Source organism: Pongo abelii, chromosome X (assembly GCF_028885655.2).
Source record: "Pongo abelii isolate AG06213 chromosome X, NHGRI_mPonAbe1-v2.0_pri, whole genome shotgun sequence".
Classification (NCBI taxonomy): Eukaryota; Metazoa; Chordata; class Mammalia; order Primates; family Hominidae; genus Pongo; species Pongo abelii.
In genome coordinates, this window is record NC_072008.2 from 39,693,078 (window position 1) to 39,714,422 (window position 21,345).

The 21,345-nt window shown below is 46.5% G+C and overlaps 1 long non-coding RNA gene across 3 annotated transcripts in view; it reads left to right on the forward strand.

Annotated features, from left to right (window-relative positions):
- The first annotated feature begins 203 nt into the window (after nucleotides 1-203).
- Nucleotides 204-21,345, forward strand: part of LOC129052850 (uncharacterized) — a 75,732-nt gene continuing 54,590 nt past the window's right edge. For all 3 annotated transcript variants that reach the window (XR_008517972.1, XR_008517971.1, XR_008517973.1), the window contains exon 1: nucleotides 204-351. This is a non-coding gene — a long non-coding RNA (uncharacterized LOC129052850). The remainder of the gene's footprint in view (nucleotides 352-21,345) is intronic.

Genomic DNA, 21,345 nt, shown 5'->3' on the forward strand with positions numbered 1-21,345 from the left:
CAGGTTTTTCTAACTGGCCCTTCTAGCCTATAAATTTTGTTTCAACTTTGGCTTCTGGGGCAACCCAAAGTCAAACACCCTTTCTTGTATAAGGCTACCCATGCCACTATCTGCTGCCCAGGGCATGCTTCAGACCTTTATCTTGAAGCCACATTGCCCCGTAAGAGCCCATCTTAGAGATGCAGTGGGGGGCATTCAATATTAAGGAGAATATTGATGATTCTTGGCTGCCAACTCTCTGAAAGTGCGTTTTCTGTCAGCCCCGGCCGGTGTGTTATTCTGAAAAAGCAAGGAACGCCGAGGGCAGTGACTTCATGACCTTAGGCCATGGATGCGGGAAGAAATGCAGAGGTGAGCAGATAACTTTATCATCCTTAATGGGCTACCTAATTCCTTGGGGAAAAAAATGAAGGAGCCACCAGTGACATGCCCCAGGCAGCAGATGGCAGTGTGGGCAGCCTTATACAAGGGAGGGTGTCTGAGTTTGGGTTGCCCCAGAAGCCGACCCCAAAACAAAGAAATGAATGCAAATAGTTTATCTGAGAAATGCAAGAAACACTGGTAGCGGAGTAGGAAAGTGAGACAGGTAACGAAAGGGAGCCAGTCAAAGGTGCATTATCAAGCTAGCTGGCACAGTGGGCAACTGGAGTTTAATCCCACTAGGGAAACTAGGAACTAGCGAGACCAGTGCTTCTCAAGCTGTCTGAGGAAAGTACCAGGTTGTCTGCTGTTGTTATCAATCCATTATAAATGGATACTTTTGTAAAAATACAATTAAAATGTCACAGCAATGTCAAATTGCTATAAACGTTCGTAAACACCAACTTTCCATTTGTGTATGTACCTTGAAATGTACAAGCAATAAACATTTCACAGCTTGTCACGGGCCTGGAGACCACACTTCAAGTAGCACTGGTGGAGAATGCACAACCTTATCCAAGTTATCTCATTCATGGAGCTGGGCTGTTTATACACTAGCTTGCAATAGTCATGTAATTCTTTCATGTGCACGGGCAGTGTGGTGGTCCACAGTTTCAAGAAAGCCATCAGGCAAAGAGACATACACACTGGCAGTTAGGAGTCAGCCTGAACAGGCTGAGGGAACAGGGCGGGGCACCGACAGCATATAGAGGCACCCACCCTGTCAGTGTCCTTATCTTGCTCCTGTTAGCAACACTCTGGGACTTAAGACGAAGGCAAGGCAGAGGCCAGATGGGTGTATCCTGAAAGCTGGGAGATCTGGAGCCCAAATTCAGGACTTCCCTATGGCTAGTTGTAAAAGGAGGGAGAATATTGGGTGGATTCTACTTTAGCTGCCTGGCCTAGTATCAGAATTCAGCTCTTATAAAAACAGCCAAGCCACTGTTAAAAGAAAACCAAAACCAAAACCATCCCAGCACCTGGTGTCAGCATTGATAACAAACACAGAGGGGCTTTTTTTGCCTGACCACAGTGCAGGTTGTTATTTGGTTTGCTCCTGCCTGGAGCTTGTGCTTCACAGGCTTCTTTTGCAGGCTTGTTTTCCAGGGGACCCGGCAGCTATTTCTGACTGTGTGATAAACTCATGGCCTGCAAGATGAAGGCAGGAGGTGACTGCAGTCTCGGTGAAGGGGATCAAGGGATTGAAAAGTTTATCTGGGCTGCCCAGTGGCCTTTGGGAAGAAAGACCAGCCTGGCCTCTCTACAGTCAGCATCACTAGGGCTGACTGCCATTTTCAGGGCTTAAGAGAAGATGGGGATAAGAGTAATATTAAAATAATGACGATATCAAGAATGGACACCTTCAGACTCCACCTGGGCAGTGACTTTGGGCTGGGTCCTTTATATGCACTATTTCATGGTCCCAGGAACAGTTCTGAGGAGTGTGTTACAATGACTAGAAGTGACATCACCCATGTCACACTGCTTGGGTCTGGATGCCGGATCTCCCATCTCAGAGCTGAGTGATTTAATGTGCTTCAGTTTCCTCATCTGTATTAAATGTGCTAATCTCTGTGACATGCTTAGAGTAGGGTAAGGCATGGAATTAGTATCCAGCACTCATGCAGTCCTGGGTCCCAGGCCCTGTGGGGAAGTGACCAGTAGCAGGTTGGCTGGGCCCCCTGCTGCTGAAACACAATGTCACTGCTGTCATGCTGATGGTAGCCAAAGAAAGGAATGTGATTAAGACTTTCCATTTTCTGCTGTTGGCACTCTATACTGCTACTCCTTCTAAGGCCACCTGGGAAATGTATGACTACAGCCTTGAAGGCCACTAGGGTTTTCACCTCAGGGAACAGACTCCTGGGTTGTGGTCATTTCCTTAACCTCCTTGAGTGATGTTTCTCCCTGACTGTCCTCACACACAGTTGGCTGTATAGGGTGCCCAAGAGGATGATGGGGTGCAAACCATTCCCAGATTAGGCATGATAAAGGTTAAAAGGCTCACAAATCTGCCTTATCCAGTCCAGAATGACACAAAATCCAGGACTTTGTAATCATTTCCAGTTTCCTAATTAGTTCACTCTTCTTTCCAGCCATGATTCAGGTTGCCAGAGAAAATACAAAATGCCCAGGTAAATTTGGATTTCAGATAAACAATGATTTTTTAGTATAAATATGCCCAAACAACAATTTTTAGTATAAATATACCCCCAATATTGCACAGAACTTACACTAAAAATGTATCTGTTGTTTATCTAAAATTCACATGTAAATGGGAGTCCTGTATTTATTTGTACATCTGGCAGCCCTTGTCCAAGGTCGCAGAAGGGTCTCTCAGTATCAGCAGAAAAACCTGGTGTCTCCTTCTGCATCAGGTTAGGTATCTCATAAAGGACTCAGATGCAGGTGGTTTGATTGGGAGGTGATCCCAGGAAGCACAGCAAGGAATCAGGGAAGTGAGGCAGGGAAGTGAGGGAAGCAAATAAAAGAGGTATTAATGAGGACATTACCCCTGTGGGCAGCTGGGGCTCAATCCCTCCAGGGAATCTTCCAGAAACCCAGTGCAACATGCCTTAGAATTGTCCTGTCTGGGGACAGGGAGGCTGGGTATTTACCTACTGTATTAGTCCATCAGGCTGCCATAACAAATACCAAAGAAATGGATGGGTTAAACAACAGGTGTTTATTTCTCACAGTTCTGGGAGCTAGAAGTCCAAGAACAAGATGCCACAGATTCGGTTGTTAGTGAGAGCTCTCTTCCTGGCTTGCAGACAGCTGCAATCTCGCTGTGTCCTCACATGACAGAAAGAGAGAGAACTCTGTCTCATTTCTTCCTCTTCTTATAGGGATATTAATACCATTATGGGGATCCCATTCCCATGACCTCATCTAAATCTAATCATCTCCCAAAGACCCCACCTCCAAATACTATCACACTGGAGGTTAAGGCTTTGACATATACATTTCAGAGGGACACAAACATTCAATCCACAACATCTACCAACTCTCATCTCCCATGTTTCAGGGTTGCCCTGGCGACATTAACTTCCCCTGTACCTCTGAGTTGCACTTGTGCTCAACTGAGCATGTCCAGGGCAGAGAAGCAGGGAGATGTGGTCACTGGAGCTGAAAGGCTGTTAGGGGACTGGAAACCATGAACCACAACTGGAGGTAAGCAGCCCAGCATCTGAGCCCAGAGAATCAACTGTGGGCCATCTAGAACACCTGCTTCATTTTCCTTCACCTCAGGCTGACCCCTCAATCATAGGAGGATAGAAGGGCTTGCCCAGTTGGCCTCCCACAGTTATTGCCAAGATCGGATGAGATTATGTGAAAGAGTGTTACAAACTACAAGGCACTACAGAAATTGAAGGTAGAGTAAGCATTATTTAGTTAAGAAAAAAAGGAGAAGAGGGAGCAAGGAGATATGAGGAAAGGAAGAGAGGATGAAGGAGGAGAAAGAAGAAGAGGAGGAAGAGAGGAAGAGAGGAGGAAGAGAGGAATAAAGGAGGAAGAAAGGAAGGAAGGAGAAAGGAAAGGAGAGAAAAATACACTGGTCACTAACAGCATAGATTACGACCCAAGAAAATTAATGTTATGTACTCAACAAATTGTTATCAGGCACATCACTGTTCCAGGCCTTCTTCTAGGTATTAAAAATTCAGTTGTGAACCAACTGCCCCAATTTCTTGCCCTCACGGAGCCTACATTCTAGTGGGGGAGTAAAATATATAGCAAGATTGTAAAGAGCTACAAATAGCAACAAATCAGGGAAGGTTGTTAGGGAGGGTTGGAGAGAGTAATAGGGTTGCAGCCTTTAATAGGTCTGGAAAGGTGTCACTAGAAGGTGACTTTGGGGTCAAGCCCTGAAGAAGAAGAAGGAGGAAAGAGCCAGGGCAAAAGCCCTCAGATAGATGTGTGCCTAGCCTGTTGGGGGAAGGGCAAGGAAGCCATCATGACTAAGGCAGGGGGACAATGGGGAGAGTGGTAGGAAATGAAGTCACAGGGCCAATGGGGGAAGGGGAGATTGGGTAGGGCCATGTGTGCCACTGTGATGATTGGCTTTCCTTGGGATGAGCTGGTGGCCATAGGAAGGTAGTGAGCTGTGGAGGGACACGGTCTGACTCATGTTCTACAAGGAGCATTTTAAGCCCAGCATGGTGGCTTGTGCTTGTAGTCACAGCTTCTCCAGAGGCTGAGGCAGGAGGATCACTTGAGGCCAAGGTTCAAGACCAGCCTGGGCAACATAAGTAAGACCCCTGTCTCTGAAAAAAATATATAATAATAAGGGAGCACTTTAGCTGCTGTGTTAAGAACAAGCTCTTAGGGCAATCACTCAAGAGGCTGCCTCCGTGATCCAGGCTTGAGAGGGTGAGGCGGGACTAGAGAGGGTGGAAAGTGGTGAGGTTCTTCATCTCTGTTTTAAAGTATTGCCAAAGGGATTTACTGCAAGAATGGGCAAGAGGAAAAACTGAAGGATGAATGTAAGGTTTTGGACCTGAGCAACTGGAAGAATGGAGCTGCCAAGACTGAGACTCCAAAGACCAGGAAAAATGGGCTCAAGCAAGGAGATGATGGGAACTTGGCTGAGTCTGAGATGCTATTTGGTGTGGAGGGGAAATGCTGAGTAGCAACGGGAAGGCATGCACTGTGGGTAGGAACCGGGGAGTTCTGAGTGCATAGATACCATTCGACACCACATGACTGGATGGGGCCACTTTAGGGAAGGGAATAGAGGCAGACGAGAAAAAGAGATGCCCAGGCGTCCTGGGACACTGTGAGTGTGAGAGGTCGAGGAGGTGAAAAGCAAATGAGACAAGGAGGCTGGGAAGGTGTGGCCAAAAGGATGAGCAAAACCAAGAGAGGATGATGTTCTGGGAGCCAGGTAAAGAATGGTGTGGCTTCAATAGCAAAGACTTGGAACCAACCCAAATGTCCATCATTGATAGGCTGGATTAAGAAAATGTGGCACATGGCCGGGTGCAATGGCTCTCACCTGTAATCCCAGCACTTTGGGAGGCCGAGGCAGGCGGATCATGAGGTCAGGAGATCGAGACCATCCTGGCTAACACAGTGAAACCCCATCTCCACTAAAAATACAAAAAATTAGCCGGGCGTGGTGGCGGGCACCTGTAGTCCCAGCTAATCGGGAGGCTGAGGCAGGAGAATGGCCTGAACCGGGGAGGTGGAGCTTGCCGTGAGCCGAGATTGTGCCACTGCACTCCAGTCTGGGCAACAGAGCGAGACTCCATCTCAAAAAAAGAAAGAAAAGAAAACGTGGCACATATACACCATGGAATACTATGCAGCCATAAAAAAGGATGAGTTTATGTCCTTTATAGGGACATGGATGAAGCTGGAAACCATCATTCTGAGCAAACTGTCTCAAGGACAGAAAACCAAACACCACATGTTCTCACTCATAGGTGGGAATTGAACAATGAGAACACATGGACACAGGGTGGGGAACATCACACACCAGGGCCTGCCGGGGGATGAGGGGAGTGGGGAGGGATAGCATTAAGAGATATACCTAATGTAAACGACGAGTCAATGGGTGCAGCACACCAACATGGCACATGTATACATATGTAACAAACCTGCACGTTGTACACATGTACCCTAGAAATTAAAGAAAAAAAAAAGAATGATAGAAAGAAAAAAAAAAAAGAATGATGTGGCTTTAGAATTAAGGCATTGTGGGCTACAGGGATAACACCACCACAAAATTTCCCCTAATAATAACAACAAAAATCCTTCCAGGGAGGGTGAAGTCCTCGGGGGTCTTTCCGCCTGGCTCAGTGCTTCCCTTGCCTCCCCTTGTAGACAAAGCTGCACTTAGCCCCCCAGTTGCCTGCTCCCTGTTTGTTGGAACATCCTTCCGCTTGAGCTCCTGTCCTTGTCTAGACCTGGATTCTGCGCTCCCCTCTTGTATCATACATATCTCCTGGCATCTGGCCAGGTCCTCATCCAAACATCCGCAGAGCCCCAGAATGCATATGCATGTCCCAACTCCACTCCGGTTCCCACCCAGCTCCCAGTTCTCGATCTACCAGCCACCCCTCTCAAACCAGCACCTGCCCAGATTTGTGCCTGCACCCTGCCTCAAATCACCAGTCTGTGCTCCACAGCACCCCCTTCTGGCACAAGGCTTGTTTGTAATTTGTGCACTTTATTGGCCAACAGTTTCCATCCATGTATAGCAAGCACCATTCTTCCGGAAGCTTTTAAGCAAGCACACCTTCTTTTCTCACACTTGGCTAACCTCAAAGAAACCTAACATTAAAAAGACCTGGCATGCAGAGCCCTCTTGATTGTGGAGAGGCACAGACACACACACACACACACACACCATCACCACCACCATCACCACCATCATCTTTTGCAACCACATCCATTGCTAAGCCACTCGGTGGCCAATAGCAATTGAGAATCATGACTGAAGAGGCCAAAATTGCATATCTCTTCTCTTCTTGCCACTCTTGCAGCAAGGGCCCTTAAAAACCGATTAGAACATCCTCCCTTCGTACCGAGTAAATAAATGCTGGCCTCTGAGGAGAGAGTGGGGAAGGGAGGCTGTGAGGCATTGGGTGGGTTTTTCCCTCGCCACAGCAACCTTTTCACTCATCGGAGGCTGGCTCAGAGATTTTAGAGGGAGGCAGCGCCATAACTCATGAGATTAAAACATGCCCACTTCTCCTCAGACATGTATTCTATATGAAAATGTGGTTTATGGGCAACAGGTCCACAAATCTAAAGCCCAAGCAATTCTACCTATGACCATCAGTCATGGAAGTTACACTCATGGAGAATGAAAATTTACACGACCACTGTTAGCCCATAACCAGCGACAGAGCATCCTCCCCTGCGAGGAGCCAGGTCTCCCTGACAACAACTATCCGCCGCGTTTTTACTGGCTGGTACCCAGTCTAGTGGCAATGACTCTCAAATGTGAGTATTTATCATGAGATCCTCTCAAGGCCCATCTCCTCTGGTTTGCAGAGAGGAAAATAGATTAGGAATCAGGAAAAAAGGGGTCCATTTCCATCTCTTCCCCTTACCACCCATGCAAACCTCAGACGTTCACCCTCTCCGTCTCAGTTTCCGCCTCTGCTGTCCTGAGAACCTCAAGTGTAACAGTTGTTACAAGGATGATCTTAATTCAGCATAGCATAGTAGGAAAGCTCTTAGGCTCTACAGCCAGACTACCTTTCAAATTCTGACTCTATCTCTCACTGTGCAACTTTGGGCAAGTTACTTCACTTCTCTGTGTCTGGATTTCCTCCTCTGTAAAAGGAGATAATAACAATACCTTCCTCATAGTAGTATTTCCTATTATGAGAATTAAAAGAGTTAATATTTGTATAGGGCTTAGAACAGGGCCTGGCAAGTGGAAAATGCTAAATAAGTGTCACATCAAATTCATTCACTCAACCAACATTTATTGAACACTGTATTAGTTTCCCAGGACTGCTGTAGAAAAGTAGCATGCACTGGTGGCTTACAACAACTGAAATGTTTTGTCTTACGGTTCTGGAGGCTGGAAATCTGAGATCAAGGTGTTGCTAGGGTTGGTTTCTTCTGAAGGCTGTGAGGAGAATCTGTTCCCTGCCTCTCAACCCAGCTTCTGGTGGTCATTGGCGATCTTTGGTGTTTCTTGGTTCATAGAAGCATCACCCAGATCTCTGCCTTCATGTTCATGTGGTGTTCTCCCTGTGTGCATGCCTCTGTGTCCAAATTTCCCCTGTTGTAAGGACACTAGTCATATTGGATTAGGGCCCACCCTAATGACCTCATCTGAACATGATGACATCTGCAAATACCCTATTTCCAAATAACATCCCATTCTGAGGCACTGGGAGTTGGGACTTCAGCACACCTTCTCTTGGAGGACACAATTCAACCCATAACAAATACCCACTAAGGATCAAGTACTCTGCAGGGCACTGAGAATACAAACATTAATAAAACATGGTCCTAGCCCTAAGGAGTTCACATTTGAATGTGGAAAACAGATTTTCATTCATTAACTCATTAAGTATTGTATCAGGGAAATACACAAATACAAGGACAAAAGGAACAGGAGTGGTGGCACCAGAAGAAAGATTTCAGTATGTGTGTGCTGGGCCTTCAAGGGTGAGCTGTATTGACATTCTCCAAAGGAAAACACACAATCAGAGATGCAGGAGTCTGAAAGCATATGGCATTTTCTGGGAACTCGAGTTCTTGATACGGCTGTAGTGTCAGATGAGACTCATGAAAGATAAATCCAGAAACATTGTTAAGATCAGATTCCAAAAGGCCTTGTCTTCCAGATTAAGGAGGTTTCACTTTATCGTATAAGTACTTGTCTTAGGTCAAGGTCCCCAGAAGCAGAAAAGGATTCCTGTGAAAATGATTTATTAGGAAGTATTCCCTGGAAATGCCAGGAAAGAAGTAGGGAAGGGTCAAAAGCCAAGCCAACAGACTGTACTAAGCAAAGTCTCATGGAGGGCAACTTCTGCTCAACCCTACAAGGGAACTCTGGAGACACTATAGGTCATACCTCAGAGTTGTCTAGATTGGAAGAGGAAGTGGGAGGACTTATAGCCTCTCACCCCAGCAATCACTGGTTCAGAGCTGCCCCCAGGCACTTTGGGCTGCCCACAGTTGCCCACAATGCAGGTGACATGGCTCTGGCAGCCTGAGGGCAGTCCCTCAGCAGAGAGACACTGGCTTCCAGGAGTGGAGGCACACTGGGAGCCAATGTCCACAAAAATAGCAAAAAGACTGCAGAGTGAGACAACAAGAGCCTCTGCTACTGTTGCAGAAAGTCATTAAAATGTTTTAATGAAGGAATTAAGTAATCTGATCTCTATGTCAGAAATCTAACTGATAATGGTGTTAAAAGTGAAATGGCAAGAAAACAGGCTGGTTGCAAGGAGAGCACTTAGGAAGCCATGACAATGGTCCAGGCCTACTAGGGACCCTAACAAAGGTGAGGGGAAGGAGGAGAGAGGCATCAGAGAGATATTTGTGTCTACTACTTGATGACTGTTGGCTCTGAGGGAGAGATAACTATCTTGTGTGTCTAAAGGGATAAGGGCTATAACACAGGTTTACCGAAGAAGTGGGGAGGATGGTTTGGGATATGTCCAATGCCTACAGCATACCCAGCTGGCAGAAATATGGGCCTCGACATCAGGAGAGAAGCTACAGCGGGAGCTGTAAATTCAGAAGACTTTGGTGTGGAGGTGGTAGATAACAATAGGAACCAGAAAGAAAGGGTGGAGTCAGAAAAAAGATCAAAAAGGAACACTAGAGAATGTCAGCCATTGAGAGATGAGCGAGGGAAAGAGATGGAGAAAGAGCCATAGACAGGTTCAGGACTAGGAGAGGTGTGTAAGCAAGAGGCAAAGGAGGACACTGCAAGAAAAAAAAAGTGGTCAATGGCATTTGATGATGCATAGATGTCAAAAGAGGGTCAGGAATGAGCAAAAGTCATTAGTTTTGACTATTACGAAAGCATTTGTGACCTTCACAGGAACCACACTGTAATAGGCTGAAAAGGAAATAAAAGAAATTGAGGTAACAATATATTACCATGCTATCAAAAGCAGGGTCCATAGACCAGCAGTATCTATTGGTATCATATGGGAAGCTCGTTAGGAACACAAATTCTCAAGCCTCACCTCAGATCTACTGAATTAGAAATTCTGAGGCTGAAATCCAGGAATCTGTTTTCAACAAGGCCTACAGTTGATTCCGATGAATGCTAAAGTTTGAGAACCACTGATATATACAATTTTAAAGAAGTTTGACTGTGAACAGAAAACAATGTGACAGCTACTTACAGAGGAGGCTGTGCCCAGTTCAGATGGAAAATTGGTCAATACTTCACAAATAGAAGGAGGTATTGGCAAAGCATACAGGTAGCCACTGGTTTTGTAATTAACAAGAATAGACGATCTATAGGTAATCCATGAGCAAACTGCAAAACAGGTGCCCAGGGGAAATGTGACATTTGTTTCTTTTGGAGCACAAAGTTGTCATCTGGATCATAATTTTCACCTAGGTCTCTCACAGCATTTTACAGAGTAGTGACTGATTATGACTACGTGTAAATGTAAAACCAACCATCAAACAGGTCATGAGAAACCACTGAACTTCTGTGTTTTTAGAGGCAGATAAGTTGAGAGTCTAAAGTGGGTGTGCTGTGGCAAATCTTGCCATAGAATCCAAACTTCGAATTCCTAATGTCCAGCTTCATCCTAGTTTTCTATTGCTGTGAAACCAGCCACCCCAAACCTAATGGCATAAAACTGCTACAATCAGTTATCGTTTTCTCCTATGGTTCTGGGATTGGCTGGGCTCAGCTAGGCGATTCTCCCTGTGGTTTCAGGCAGACAGTGGCTGATACTGGAGTCATATCAAAAGCATAATCATTTGCATGTCTGGCTGTGGATGCTGGCTGTTAACTGGGACTCGGTGGGGGCTGTTGTCAGGAATCTCTCCACACATCTCTGTATCATCTGGGCTTCCTCACAGCAAGGCAACTGGGCTCCAGAGATCATGTCCTGAGAGAGAGAGCGATCTAGGCAAAAGTTGCATTGCCTTTTCTGACCTAGCCTTGGAAGTCAAGGAACATCACTTCTGCTGTACTCTATTCGTAGAAGCGGCCATAAGTCCTGCCCAGGTCCAAAGGGAGGGGACACAGACCCCATATTTGCATGGGAGTGAGACCATTTTCCAGAGGAGCATATAGGACAGAAACTATTGTTTCAGCCATTTGTGCAAAATACAATCTGCCACAGGAAATAAATCCTCAGTGGTCAGCCCAGTTATGACCTTGCTCACTCTGGCAGGTAAGCTCTAGTCCATCTCTAATTACCCATGACCAGGCTGATTTGTCATTCCTGTGACCTTCCTTCAGAGGAGAGGCAAATCCTCAGAAGACCTCCGTGGCCAGAATACTGCCCTGGGTCCAGGGCAACTCTGAAACCACCCCCCACCATGAGAGTCCCTTCCTCCCCAACGAGTGAAGCACGGGAAGGGTGTGGTTGCTGGAGGGACAAAAGGAATTGGTCAACAGCCGGAATTACATCACCCCCTCTCTTTGTTCATTTTTCATTAATGTTGTTCTTTTTCCTGTGTTAAATTTCTCTCCTTCCTTACTCTCCCCTAGGACCTCCCCCTTAGAGATGGGGTTGGGGGGTTTGATTGATTGGTGCTGAAAGCAGGGAGGTTGCAAGTAGAGAGAGATCACCTTACCCCGGAGATAGTTTCCATGGCAACAGGGACAGGTCGGTGGGAGGGGCGGGCAGATAAGGGCCCCACTTTGGGGTTCAGTGCGCGGTGGAGGTGAAGGCTGCAGTGTTTACAGTAGAGAGACAGAAAACCAGCCTGTGCAGCTGGGTTAGGAAGTGGAAACATTCTTCGAGGCAGCTTTGAGGCTGGCCTTCGCTGACCTCTCACCCTCCACTCTCCCCTCCTCCATGATGCAGCAACCTCAGCACAGCTTCTGCCTGCCAGCCTGCCACCCTTCATCCTGACTAGTAGCCCTTCTGGTCATTATTTCCTCTAGGAAAAGCGCTCATCCTCCTCCTTCTCCTCCTCCTTCCTGCCTCTGCTCCCCCTTCTCTAGCTCAATCTTGACTTCTAACCCAGAGAATCAGCAAGCCAACTTCTCATCCCTCCAGGTCAAGGTGAGGGAGCCAGTCCAGCTCCCTGCTTCAGCCCGGGTGGGGGTGTCTCCAGGCCAACCCTCCCACTTCTCCACAACAGCTTTCACCTGGCATCATGCCTCAGGGGGCCACAGGTCACTGCGAAAGAATCCCCAGGGAATCACTGAAGACCATTAATTAGCCCAGAATACACAGGAGGCCCCTGAGCGGTGACCACCCAGGCATCAAACACTTTCCTGTGTGCCCGCCCACGCCTAGCCTTTCAACGTGACCAGACCCGGCATGTTCAGGGCAAGGGGTTGCTCAGCTGAGGGGTTCCTCCTGAAAGCAGGGAGATATTTTCATCCTTTTGCTTTGAAGTGACTCCTGCTTTCCCAAGGATGGATCCAGAAATTGATTCTCTCTCCTTTCCCCCCACCACCTTCCCTCCCCTATCCCTTAACTCACTGCTGCTATGGCCCCACACTTGAGAGCCACAACACACTTCAGTGCTCTCCGCTAGTTTTGTTGTTGTTGTTGTTGTTTTCACTGATTTTCTTAAGTGTCAGGGAGCAACAGAAATCTCTGGGGCTGGCTCATCCCAAAGCAAATGCTCCTCCAGTTCCCTGAAGGAGGATGCAGAGAGGGGAATGGGACTGTGGGGGACCTGGGCCTCAGCAGGCAAGCCCTCCAACTCACCCCTGGACTGGGGACCCTCAAGGGCAGGATCTAGGTGTTGTTTCTTGCTAGATCTTAAAGGACTCTTCAGTGCTTACACATGAGGGGACTTAAAAAAATATGTTGATCATCAACAAGTTCAACACAGAATTGCCATATGATCCTCTAATTCCTCTCCTACATACACATCCTCAAAGAATTGAAAGCAGGGATGCAAACAGATACATGTACATGGATGTTCATAGCAGCATTATTCACAAGAGTCAAAAGGTGGAAACAACCCAGGTGTCCATCAATGGATGAATGGATCAACAAAATATAGTTTATACATACAATGGAATATTATTCAGCCATAAAAAGGATGAAATGCTGACACATGCTACAACATGGATGAATCTCGAAAACATTATGCTAAGTGAAAGACGAAAAGCAACATATTGTATGATTCCATTCACGTGAAGTGTCCAAAATAGATAAATCTATAGAAACAGAAAGTAGATTCGTGGTTGCCCAGGGCTGGGAGAAACAGGGAATAAGGAATGACTGCTAATGGGTATGGGGTTTCCATTAGGGGTATAAAAAAAGTTCCAGAACTGGGTAGCGGTGACAGTTGCCAAACATTGTGAAATGTACTTAATGCCACTGAATTGTACTTTAAAGTGGTGAATTTTATGTCATGTGTATGTAATCACAATTTTAAAGTGTGTGCTGTAATGATGCTGCACCCCTTAGTCGCCAAGGCCCCAGAACCGTGGAGTGAACTGCACTGAGGATAACCAACTACACTGGTTTCCCCTGTCTGTTCCTGATTTAGCACTGAAAGCCCTTCAGTCACAGGCACACCAGGCTGATTTCTGACTCTCTGGAATCCTACCTCCTCCTGGCTGTGGGAGCTGAGGCAGAGTTGTTACCTACTCCGAGTCATGGTTTCCTGCCCAGTGGGTGTGCTTCAGGATTAGATGGGATAATAAATAATAACAGTAATCACAGCCAACAGTTACAGAGCACTTAGTTCAGGCACTGCTACCAGACAGTGCTTCCAACTTCCACATGAACCCCCTGGAGGTCTTGTAGGCATGCAGATGCAGATTCAGCAGGTCTGGGGCAGGCCTGATACCCCGCATTTTTAAGAAGCTCCCAGGAAATGCTAGTCCACAGACCACACTTGCAGAACCATAGTTCTAAGCTCTTTGCATATGTTAATTCATTCAATCCCCACAACAACCTAGTGAGGTAAAAACCCTATTCACATCCCCATTCTACAGACAGAGCTGGAGGCACAAGGAGCTTTCAGTGACTTGTCCAAAGTCACAGAGCTGGGAGGTGAGAGAGCCAGGATTGGAACCCAGGGCAGTCTGGCAACAGAAGCCACAGTTGCCACCAGTACCCTTTTCCGTTACAGAGATAATGTGGGGAAATAATTCAACACCAGGCCTGCCACAGGGTAACCCTTTCGAAAAAAGAGTGCTATTGCTGTTATGAATTATATTAGAAGCCTGCTTGTCCTTGAGAAAATCATTCATCTTTTCAGATTCCTCACTAGACCACACAGCCTGTAATGTCTCGCCAGTTCTCATCCAATCTATAGGCAAGGGACTGCCCTGCCAGCCAAGAGTTCACAGCCAAGGTCTTCCTTCTCTTGTCTTTCTTTTTCAGTAAATTGTTCAGAACTCCCCAGGAGCTGAGCCCCAGGGATGGGCTTCTCCACAACCCTGCAATCTACCAAAGCAAAGAACCTGAGTCTCCCACCCTGTCTTTCAACAGTAACCTCCCCCAACCCCCGCCCCCCATGGAGAGGCAGGGACGATGACTTACATCTGTATCCCCAGTGCCTAATTCTCAACCTGGCATAAGTGCCCAACACACACCAAGTACCTGTCAGCTACCTCTGTCTGTGCCTCTCAAGTCTCAGTTTCAGGATCTGTAAAATGAAGATGCTAATACCTACCTAGAATCCCAGCCTATGCTGTCGGACTAGTAGAACAATCCTTTCCCACTGCACTGCAGATCTGTGAGTTAACACCTACTGTGTGCCTTGAACTATGATACAGCCAGAGAGAGATGACTGGAACAGAAGCACCTCCCTGTCTCCCATCTGGCAGTTTTGTGATTTCTCACAGCAGATGGTTCTATGGGAATCGGGACTAAGAGGCGGACTGCATAGCACAACTGAGTGCTTTTAGTGGATCTGACCAGCCTGTGGGAGGGAACCTAGGATGGCTCTGTGAGAAAAGGGGGAAGACAGGCTTGATCTGGGTCTTGATTAAGTCCAAGAAAATATTTGGATCTACAGAAGGGAGGTTTCCCAAGCCAGGGCACTAACAGCTGACAGCTGTCACCCTATCCCATGTGCCCTGTTCAAAGAGTCTTCTGAGCTGGTCTGGTCTGGGAGAGAGTGTGAGGTGGGAAGCCAGTCAGGGAGAGGGCAGATGGTAGGACTTCCATGAGGTGGGTCTGGCCTGAATGGGTTTGTACAGGAGGGGGCTGCCTTGAAGTGGTCCCCTCCCTTCCAATAGAGCTTGAGGCCCTGGAGCTTTTGCAGCTCTCACTGCCCTCCCTCCTTACCCCAACACAGGCCTTCCACAGGGACAGCTTCCAGAGGTCTCCCTGAATCCATATGTGGGTTTTGGCTCTTCCAGTTTTTGGCTCTACTCAGCGGCAGGGGATTTGAGGGGTGGTTGTGTGATTTGTACAGCTGTCATTAGGGTAATTGCACGATATTTTCCCAAATTTCTCCTGCAGCTTCAGGATGGGTTTCCAAACTTCCTGCCCTAACAGGGGCTCTGGTGAGAGAAGCTGGCTCTGAGCCTCCCAAGCAGCTGCTAACAGCACCCAGGGACAGCCCTTCCCATTCTTTCCATGGAACCAGGCTGGACCCAGTATTCCAGGACCAGGAAGAGGGGAAGAATGGGGCCCCTGGGTTGGAGGTATGGTGGCTTCATAAAAGGCACAATGGTGGTCACTGTTAATTGTACCCAGTGTCACTTCCCCCTCTCAATATGGAAATAGGTACAAATGAAACCTGTGCCTCTTCTGAAAAAGCAAGGACACCTTCTCATGACACCAGGATTTGGAAAGTTCTTTTACTGTCCTCAAAGAAGGAGGACTGGCCAAAATCCTGCAGCATATCTCTCAGCACCTTCTGAACCCATCCCAGTTATATACAGAATGAGTGTCTCAAGCTGGCTTAGGTTAGTGGCCAGAAAGCTGGTGTGGCAAGCAAGTAGGGAGTTATGTAGGCCTGGCCCAGGTAGGGGATCAGAGCATTTCCAGCAAGCCAAATGAATGAATGGAAAGAAAAATGCATGCTGAGGACCAGTTTGGATCTGCCCGGTGAAGGATTACCTCCCTCCCTTCTCAAGTGGATTTGGCCACTCACTTCTCACTCAGCCTGACAGATAAATTTATTTGTTTGTGTGTTTGTTTGAGACAAGGTCTCACTCTGTCACTCAGATGGGAATGCTATGGCCCAATCATAGCTCACTGCAGCCTCCAACTTCTGGGTTCAAGGGATCCTCCCCCTTTAGCCTCCTGAGTAGCAGGAGCTACAGGTGTGTGCCACTATGTTCGGCTAATTTTTTTTTTTTCAGTAGAGACTTAGTAGAGACAAAGTCTCACTGTGTTGCCCAGGCTGGTCTCAAACTCCTGGGTTCAAGCAATCCTCCTGCTTCAGTCTCCCAAAGTGCTAGGATTATAGGTTTGAGCCACTGCACCCATTCCCTGACAGATATTTAATGCTCTGGACTGGCTCCTCCAGCTTTCCAAAATGTGTGTGCCTACAGACACACACACACACACACACTCATATACGCACACAGCAAAAACTGCTAGAGATGATGCTCCCTGGATCTGGCTTCCTGGACTGCCCAGGAAAGAGTCTCCACTGCCCAGGAAAGAGTTTCCGTGTTGGGCCCTCTGAGGCTGCAACAGCCAAGGAGACCATAGGCAGATCTTCTGGCTGTAGGCTTCAGGGTCCGTGTTCCTTCTGACCTGCTGGCTAGGGAGTGGGATGCACCGTGGAGAGCCTCGTCACTTAGCATCGCGTCTGCTCCGACATGATGCCTCCGAGTAATGTAATTTATATTTCATGCACAATTGAAGCAGCTAATGGTGTAATTCTCCAAGGGGAAAACAAGTTGTTATAGTGTTAATTACATTGCAGGCATGTTCCCTCTCCTTTGCCCCCCAACTGCTCCAAGGGAAGTTACCAGGTAGTAACGGGGTGGGTGTCCAAGAACATGGCTTTGGTGGGCTCCACTGACGCTGGGGCTGAGCAGTGGCAGGAGGGCCAAGGACACTTTCATCCTCCCTGTTGAGAGTAGCAGACTTGGCTCAAACTCCCCAGAGGTCTGGATTTCCTTGTCCAGTCTGTTGATTGAACCCTGCTAGGCTGTGGTGCCCCTTCTGTGTTCACCAGGACACTGCTGGGGGTGGGGCAGTGGGTGAGGGGGGGGTAAAGCAGAGATGATACTTTTGGGAAAGGAGCCAAAACACAATCAAAACAAACAAAATCCAGCCTAGACATCAGCAGCTGATGCCTGTAGAGCTTGGTGGTTGGGCAAGTGGCCTCTGAGGGAAGACTGCTGGGATTGGAATCCCGGCTCTGCCACTTATAAACTGAAAAACCCCAGGGGAAATTATGTCCCCTCTATGAGCATCAGTTTTCTCAACTGTACAATGGGGATAATAAATTATCAGCCCCACAGGTTTGCAGTGAGGATTAAATGAGTTAATATGTATGCAGTGTTTAGAATACTGGCATATAGCTTTAGTAAATGGAATTTATTATGGTAGGAAGGAGTAAATGGAGTTGAACTGTCGTAAGGTTCTGGCATTTTCTGTGAAGTGGCAGAAGTACATATTTTTTATGCATTCATGGAAACTAAATCTACTGAAAAAGAACAAATGTCTTGCTTTTCAAAAAAAGGAGAAATGTAGATTTTGAGGAATTATAGAACCATGAAGTTGAGGATGTTTCCCAGAAAAAAAAATTAATTTGACTGTTAAAGTAGTAGTCTTTTAACTTCTGGCAAAAGAAAGACAAAATAGGGGAGGGTCAGAGGGAGGAAAGAAAGAACAAACAAACGAATGAAGGACTCAAGTCAGGCCACACTGACTCTGTATCTTTTTCAGTGATATATCAGAGTAAGTCACCCGATGGATCAGGGAAAAGCAATGCACATAATTATACCTGATTTATGCAGAGCATTTTACAAAAATCTCAAATCTTATTCTTATGGAAAATATGGACAAAAGTGAACTGACTGGTAATATAATTTACTAAATTGAAGCTGATTGAATTAATTGTATGCCTATGTGGGTTTGAACCCCACTTCTGGTACCCATTCCTATATTAGCCAGGGTATACTAACTGTTTTAACAACTCACCCCAAAATTTCAATGGCTTAGACAATAAAGTTCCTTGCTCACATCACAGCAAAATATGATCAGCAAGAGAAACTTTTCCCCACATAGTCATTCAGATGCATGGGTCCTTCCATATTATGATACTACCATCTTTAATTTATGACCTCCAAGGCTTCCAGAGAAGGAGTAGAGAGGAAAATCTTGTGTGGGAGATTTCTGCAAGCCAGGACTAGAAATGGTGTACATAATCTCCACCCACATTCCACTGGCAAGAATTCAGTCACATGGGAGCACACAGTACACGGGGGCTGGGAAATGAGGTTTAGCCATGTGGCCAGAAAGAAGAGGAGAATATGGATATCACTGAGCACTAGCAATGTCTTCCACAAGTATTGATCCACATTGATGTCACTCTTCAGGAAGGTCTCTGGTGGCACTCAAAACTCTATCTCTTGCCCTGCCCTAAGCAACATTCTCTCCTTTCAGTGACTTAGATGAAGATGTAGAATGTGCCTTATTATCCCTTCGGGGTGTAACTCATTCAGGTTATCTTATGTAATGGCAGTTTACTGGGAGTCTCCAGTAAGAGAGAATGCCATATGGCCAGATCTCACACTGACTGTACTATTGCAGAAATGGAAGAATCTAACACAGCCATAGAGTCTAGATTATCAAATAAACCATCTCCCCTCCCCCTGGCAGCAGGAGTTCACTCTCTCCACTTGATGATGCTCTGTATTAAATATGACTCAACTATTCTCCTAAACTTACTTCTCTCTGTATGTCTGTCTACTTCCTCTCCTCCCACCAGGTGAACAATTCTATGTCCTGCTTCTCCATGGAAATTCCTGAGTGGGAGAGGAAATGTGTCTGATTTGTCCAGGGAATGGTTGTGGTCCCTGCTTAGGCAAAGCATGAGCTTTCAAACCAGATCCTCTGCAGGCATTTGGGCAGTGTAGGACGTGGCTGGCTTTGGACAGGAAAGAAGGCTTGTTCAGCAAGTTTCCGGGTAAGACAAACCTGGAAATAAAAGCTATTATGATGGATAAAAAACTAAGCCTCAAAAAGATTTCACTGGACTGGAGTGATGAACTGAATTCAAAAATATTAAATATAAATTAAGGTATATTTTAATTAAAATATTAAATATAAATTAATATTTTTGACTTAAGCTCATCACTCCAGTTTAGTCAGGAATCCATCCGGAATAAATCACACACTTGGAAAGTTTCACTTAAGAGAGTTTAATTGAGGAGCTATTTACAGAGGTGGAGGCAGTGTTAAGGAAACTAACAACAAATGGTGAAGCATCCAGAGGCTAGAACAGCAGAAAGCTGCTACCGCTTCTAGGCCTAAAAGGGCAAGGGAAACAAATGGTTTTGTCACAATTCAGCACAACAACCATGGAAGAGATGCCACCAGACATGAGCTGTGGCTATGGGTAGAGAAATGCAGCCACTGTCAATATTGTGAGCTGGATGAGAGAGATTATTTGGGGATGGGTTAAATACCCAAAATATGGACAAAATACCCAAACTCACACTCCTCCCTCACTCTAAACTCCTGTGGGTGCCACCCATTAACCACGACCAACAGGGAGCCACAGGACCAGTGGCTCTACAGAGGTCAGCCTCCCAAGACACAGAACACAGCAAAGAGCAGAGAACGGATCTGGAAGTAGAAAAAGAGAATTGTTCACGCAAAGATTCCCAGAAATACATGTAAAATGTTGGCATTCAGTTTAGAAAGTCAGTTGCATAAAAATTAGATAGGACACATTTCACGTGAAATTGCTGCAGGAGTGTGATCTAGCTCTAAGTTCTGTGTGAAACAACTGTGGATGCATTAACGGGAGCAAGGGGTCTCATTTGGGGAGGTTATGGCCCATGTGCCCACTGCTTTCTGCCCTGATTCAACCACATCTGGGGTTCTGAGCAAGGCTGGGTCTCACGCTTTAGAAGAAACATTTACAACCGAGGCAACAAACATATTGAAGAGGCTGAGAGCCTTGTAAGGAGGAAAGACTGAAAAGGATGGGGAACAACACTTCAGCCAAAGAGAAGATGCCTTAAGACAAAGACTTTAACTTTCTCCAAGTATTTGAAGTGCAGAGCGGAAGATTTCCCTTTTGGACACACCTTCAAGCTCTCAATATCCTCAGGCTGTATGGCACCACTCTTAGGAAGTCCCATAGCAAACTGACTTTTCACAGCCTTTTCCCACCTTGTTCCACCCTGTTGCAATTGTTTGTTTGCTTGTATATCTTTCTTACTAACTGAGGGCAAAGGGCAAACACTTTTTTTAACCATCGCACTCAATACCTAATGCTTCGCTCCTGGGAGGTGCTCAAGAGAATATTTGTTCATTGAGTGAAATGTTCCTGCAGGAGCTAGAGAGTCCCCTGCAGGAACGTGGAGAAGAACATGCGTGCAGTGGATGGCAGTGGGGCATATTCCATCCAGTTTCAAAGTCCGCAACTGCAGATGTGTGAGTCTGGCCACAGATATCTGCTCTCTCTAAACCTCAGTTTCCTTACTGTTACTGGGAGTGTTTTGAAGACTCAAGGGGCTAGTTTATTTGCAAAAAGGTCAGAACATGGCAAGTGTTCAGAAAATGGCCATTGTTGTTATTGTTGCTGTTTGAATGATTCAGGCTGGTGAAAACTGTCTTAGGTTGGATTCCTCAGGAGACCTTGAGACAAGGATTCACGTCAAAGTGGCTTTTAGTATTAAATGTTCTCAGTAAAACCCAGTAAGGCAGTAAGGAAGTGGTACTGAGAAGGGGAGGCCAACAAAGGTGTAAAATCAGGCAAAGTCCCATGGTAGGTAACTATGGGGACAGTGGAGGTCACATCTCAAGAGTCTTGGCTGGGGTATTTACCCGACCCCAACACATACCCATTAGCATTACTGGTCCAGGGTACCCCAGGGGAACAGAAATTCCCAGGCACTTTTGTTCTGTTTGCCCCCAGGAGAAGCAGCTGCAGTAGCCTGAGGGCGATCCACCTACAAAAGACACAGATGCTTGGTGTTGGCTGGGAAAGCCTATCAAGAGCGGGTGTGCATGGCAACAGTAAAAGGATGGTTTGTTACACTAGTACAAAAAGAGGTGGCCAGAGGCCAACGTTGCCAGGGAAGCCCCATTCCCCTCCCTCCAGGTGGAGGGAGGCCTTACATATTTCTGGTCAAATGCTTAGGTTGCAGACTCCAGGGCCTTAGTGCTCCAGAGAGTCTGT